The 6,000-nt window shown below is 38.6% G+C and overlaps 1 protein-coding gene across 1 annotated transcript in view; it reads right to left on the bottom strand.

Annotated features, from left to right (window-relative positions):
- Window positions 1–3,946: 3,946 nt before the first annotated feature.
- LOC102970369 (protocadherin Fat 1-like) overlaps window positions 3,947–6,000 on the bottom strand; it is a 50,226-nt gene continuing 48,172 nt past the window's right edge. The window contains exon 4 of the transcript XR_006207687.1: window positions 3,947–4,101. The gene's annotated coding sequence lies outside the window, so the exon portion shown is untranslated. The remainder of the gene's footprint in view (window positions 4,102–6,000) is intronic.

Below are 6,000 nucleotides of genomic sequence, written 5' to 3'. Positions count from 1 at the left end.
CTCTCAAAAATAAATAAAACATTTATACCCAAAAAACAAATAACCCAGTGAAGAAATGGGCAGAAAACATGAATAGACACTTCTCTAAAGAAGACATCCGGATGGCCAACAGGCACATGAAAAGATGTTCAACGTCGCTCCTTATCAGGGAAATACAAATCAAAACCACACTCAGATACCACCTCACGCCAGTCAGAGTGGCCAAAATGAAGAAATCAGGGGACTATAGATGCTGGAGAGGATGTGGAGAAACAGGAACCCTCTTGCACTGTTGGTGGGAATGCAAATTGGTGCAGCCGCTCTGGAAAGCGGTGTGGAGGTTCCTCAGAAAATTAAAAATAGACCTACCCTATGACCCAGCAATAGCACTGCTAGGAATTTATCCAAGGGATACAGGAGTACTGATGCATAGGGGCACTTGTACCCCAATGTTTATAGCAGCACTCTCAACAATAGCCAAATTATGGAAAGAGCCTAAATGTCCATCAACTGATGAATGGATAAAGAAATTGTGGTTTATATACACAATGGAATACTACGTGGCAATGAGAAAAAATGAAATATGGCCTTTTGTAGCAACATGGATGGAACTGGAGAGTGTGATGCTAAGTGAAATAAGCCATACAGAGAAAGACAGATACCATATGGTTTCACTCTTATGTGGATCCTGAGAAACGTAACAGAAATCCATGGGGGAGGGGAAGGAAAAAAAAAAAAAAAGAGGTTAGAGTGGGAGAGAGCCAAAGCATAAGAGACTGTTAAAAACTGAGAACAAACTGAGGGTTGATGGGGGTTGGGAGGGAGGGCAGGGTGGGTGATGGGTATTGAGGAGGGCACCTTTTGGGATGAGCACTGGGTGTTGTATGGAAACCAATTTGACAGTGAATTTCATATATTAAAAAATAAAAAAATAAATAAATAAATAATAAATAAATAAATAAATAAATAAATAAAACATTTAAAAAATTTTTAATACATTTTTTAAAAACATAAATTTGAATCTGTAAATATATGTATGACCTCCATGATATCTTTTCCACCCAGTTTTCAAAATATATACTTGAATCTCTCAAAAGTATAAGTTTATAAGTGTATTTCTTTTTGAGTCCAAGGGACTCTCTCCTCTTTGCATCCAAAAACAACACCCAGAAAGATCACGGGTGTCTTGGGTTTTATTCATATATAAAAAGAGAACTAAAATAATCCTGGGCTCCTGGCTGGCAGGCCATCCGCCTCATTTCTCTCTGTGTACAGATTTTTAAGTAAATGTGAGGTCTGTGGGCTTATTCTTACAAGATGGGGTAGGGGCACCTGGGTGGCTCAGTCACTTAAGCATCCAGCTTCGGCTCAGGTCATGATCTCGGGATTCACCAGTTCAAGCGCTGCATCAGACTCTGTGCTGACAGCTCAGAACCTGGAGCCTGCTTCAGAGCCTATGTCTCCCTCTCTCTCCCCCTCCCCTGCTCACACTCTGCCTCTCTCTCAAGAATACATAAAAACATTTTAAAAAATTAAGAACAACAAGCTGTTATAGCTAAGAGGAGCTGGAGCAACAAAGATCCTTTTTTTTTTTAATTTAAATCCAACTTAGTTAACATACAGCATAATAATGGTTTCAGTAAAATTTAGTGATTCATCACTTATATATGACACCCAATGGTCACACCAAGTGCCCTCCTTAACGCCCATCACCCATTTAGCCCATCCCTCCACCCACCTCCACTCCAGCAACCCTCAGTTTGTTCTCTGTAGTTTAGAGTCTCTTATGGTTTGCCGCCATCATTGTTTTTACCTTATTTTTCCTTCCTTTCCTTTATGTTCATCTGTTGTGTTTCTTAAATTACACATGTGAGTGAAATCATGTGATCTTTATTTTTGATTGACTTCTTTCGTTTAGCATGGTACCTTCTAGTTCCACCCACATTGTTGCAAATGGCAAGATTACATTCTTTTTGACTGCCAAGTAATATTCCAGTGTGTGTGTGTGTGTGTGTGTGTGTGTGTGTGTGTGTGTGTGTGTGTACACCACATCTTCTTTATCCATTCATCCATCGATGAACATTTGGGCTCTTTCCGTAATTTGACTACTGTTGATAATGCTGCCAAAAACTTTGGGCTGCATGTGCCCCTTTGAATCAGCATTTTGTATCCTTTGGATAAATATGTATTAGTGCAATTGGTCACAGGGTAGCTCTATTTTTAATTTTTTGAGGAACTTCCATACTGTTTTCCAGAGTGGCTGCACCAGTTTGCATTCCCACCAACAGTGCAAAAGTATTCCCCTTTCTCCACATCCCCACCAACACCTGTTGTTTCCTGGGATGTTCATTTTAGCCATTCTGACAGGTATGAGGTGATACCTCATTGTGGTTTTGATTTGTATTCCCCTGATGAGGAGCAATGTTGAGCATCTTTTCATGTGTCTATTTGCCATCTAGATGTCTTCTTTGGAAAAGTGTCTGTTCATGTCCTCTGCCCATCTCTTCACTGGATTATTTGTTTGTTGAGTGTTGAGTTTAATAAGTTCTTTACAGATTTTGGATACTAATCCCTTACCCAATATGCCATTTGCAAATATTCTCCCATTTTGTCAGTTGCCTTTTAGTTTTATTGATTGTTTCCTTTTGCTGTGCAGAAGCTTTTTATCTTGATGGGGTCCCAATCATTCATTTTTGCTTTTATTTCCCTTGCCTCAGGAGACATGTCTAGTAAGAAGTTGCTGCGGCTGAGGTCAAAGAGGTTGTTGCCTATTTTCACCTCGAGGATTTTGACGGCTTCCTGTCTTACATTTAGGTCTTTCATCCATTTTGAGTTTATTTTTGTGCCTGGTGTAAGAAAGTGGTCCAGGTTCAGTCTTCTAAATGTCACTGTCCAATTTCCCCAACACCATTACTGAAGACACTGTCTTTTTTCCATTGGATATTCTTTCTTGCTTTGTCAAAAATTAGTTGGCTGTACATTTTTGGGTCCACCTCTGGGTTCTCTGTTCTGTTCCACTGATCTATGGGTCTGTTCTTGTGCCAGTACCAAACTGTCTTGATGAGTCTGGAATTCTTCCAGCTTGAAGTCTGGAACTGTGATGTCTCCAGCTTTCATTTTCCTTTTCAACATCACTTTGGCTATTCGGGATCTTTTCTGGTTGATAGTGGAGTGGGCTACAGGATGGGAGCTAAGTGAGCATATGATAAGACCTCTGTCCTGCTTTGACAGAGTAGCCCCTGCCCCTTATCTTCTCTCCATCACCAAGAGATTCTAGCCACAGCTCCACCTCTTAGCTGCTTTCAGTTCAGAATGGCCTTTGTCCTTTCAGATAGGGATTATAGACCCAAGCCATCTGTTTGTCTAGGTTCTGTGTCACATTTCTTAAAAAAAAGAAAAACTGAAAGGAAACAAAGAAAAGAAAATAGGAAAGGGACTCAAAAATTTAGCATAGATTTTTTTTCATATTTGGAAGTCTTGAGCATATAGCCATTTTAACAGAGAAGCTGTTAAGAATGCAAAAGCAAGAGAACATTTAAAGAAACAGCCAAGAGAAGAAATCAGCCATTTGCACTGGGAGAGTCTACCAAGGCACAGAATTCAGGGACATCCCCCTCCTGGCACCACTTGTATATCTGTATATGACAAACTCCAGAAGGGCAGGGAGCCTCTCTTGCTAAACATACTGTGGCCAATACTTACCACAGTGAGAGCACATGGCAAGTATACAAAGGAGAGGTAGGAAGAAAAAGAGGAAGAGAGGAAAAGGGGGTGGGGAAGGACAGACATGGAAGACAGACATGGGGCATGACGTTGTCCTGTTTTGTACTGCAAGCCATCTTTTCCTTTTGAGTGACAACCACCATCTACCCTACAGCAAGAGATTGGTCTTAGATAGCCATTACAGAAGGGTATAAATATCTTGTTTCATATCATAAGTCTTACATTTATATTGACTCCAGCCCAGTTCTCCTCTCTTTTTATTTCATATCTTCCCTCAGATGATCTTTACTTCTTTGAACATTTCAGCATGCTTGGTCATATTTATTGACAGTATTTCTAGGATTGCTTCAATATATTACAGGGCCTCTCAGTATCCTCCTGGAAAGTCTTCCCTTTTCACTGTAAGGTTGACAGGAAAAAGTTAAAGAAGGTTCACAAATTCTTCCAATACATATAGATTCTTCTTTCATAGTTTCTGGACTTAGCAGAAAAAATTTGGATTTGAGCACATCTTGAACGCATGTTCTGATGGTCTGGGAATGTATATGCTTAGAAAATATAACTTAAAAGGATACTGATTGGAAAAATTCTTTTTTGAGACAAAATTTACACCAATAATCTGGAATATAATTAGTATTGCTAAATGATTACCTATATCTTGAGGGCAAAAAAACCACTTCCTCCTTGTTTGTCATTTTAAATTTAGTAAGTGCAAATGATAAATATCTCTATGTGTATGGACTTCATGCAATGTAAAATTAAACCACTTGAACAGAAAGAGGTGTGAAACTCGGCAAGGCAATTTGTTTGAAATAATCTAAAACCTTAACATCAGTTTTTTACAGCTCAACCATGTCAACTCATAAATTTGTTTTCGATGCAGTCTTGAATCAGCACAGGAAGATTTTGAATAACAACATGGACCAAGACTTATCCTGAAGCACACAAATCATTTCTGGCATATATGCTCATAACAACAGGCTTCAGAAGAAAAGGGAACAGTGAAAGTTCTAAGAAACTGGGCAGGAATACTTCCTAACGTTCAGTGGTTTAGATGAGTTGCTAAATTCTAAGCTGCAAAAGTATATGTAGTTTGCATGAAAAAAATAATTTTATTCACAATGTGGACAAAAAGTCCCTTTGAACATGCTCTATTTGGGGGTAATTTTGTGACTCAAAGGGTTCTTCACATTTCCCCAGGGATGCTTTAATCGTTTCTGTCTTTTGCCTTTTAAAGACATCAGAAAAATCCAGTTATGTGTCATACGTGTGCATAGGTACCACAGACATTCAGAACGTATATTTCCTGCTAAGTAATTAGGAGTGGAAAAGCAGGTCCCTGTGAGCTGAATGACGGTCTTCCCTATTGTTGAGGACAAGCTCGTTAAATCTCAATATTTCACAACAACTCTTTAATATTCATTAGGGGATCAATGCCCAAATCAAAATATTGTGGTTCTGAAAGATTTTCTACATTTCACAGTTCAGCCAAAGGGCACCTTTGGGAGAAATATCTGAGATTTAGAGAAATGTAATGGAAAATATACATAAATACTTAAAAATAATCTAAACCCAATTCCTTACAACAAAGCTAAGCCAGGAAATGTCTGAATTTAGATACAGTTACTATAATCCAAATGGGTATCTTGGGGAGGGAGTAAAAGCAATCTCTGTGTGCTCTTAAACCAGAATTAACTAAAATATCCTATATAAGTCATTCCTGGATGGGACAATAATCTTTTTTCTTCTGTGTTTGCCATTATTTGTTCTGATACTTCCTTCTCTCATTCTCCTTATTTCAGAGAAATTAGCAAATCTCTCCATTACCAAAGCTTTCAATTATTTCATAAATTTGAATGTGGTTTTAGTCTGGAAGCACAAACACATATAAAATGGCACTCATCTATCTTGATCTTTATTTCCTGCTGCTTGTAGCATTTCCAGTCTGAAAAATGTGCCTTCTTTCTGTCAACTTCCATAAGTAGAGCAACTACCTCTTCATTATTAATTTGTATCTTCCCCCACCCCTCTCTCTCTCTCCCCTTTTTTTTTTTTCAGAGGGTCTGAAAGTCCTTTTGGGCTGTTACAAGTTTTCTAAACTGCAGTTACTTCTGACTTCACGGAGTCCTTAATTCTTCAGGTTTATCTCACTCATTCCAGGTCTCCCAAGAGCATGGCACTCCTTTGTCAATATTCTGTTCATTCTTCTTTCAAAACCTAAATACACCCGAGAACCTCTTAGATGCCCCTTCTTTCTTGTTAGGGATTCATTGTTTAGAAAGATTCTTCTAATCCCTC

This window comes from Panthera tigris, chromosome C2 (genome assembly GCF_018350195.1).
Source record: "Panthera tigris isolate Pti1 chromosome C2, P.tigris_Pti1_mat1.1, whole genome shotgun sequence".
Lineage (NCBI taxonomy): Eukaryota > Metazoa > Chordata > Mammalia > Carnivora > Felidae > Panthera > Panthera tigris.
This window is presented reverse-complemented; position numbering and strand designations above follow the sequence as displayed.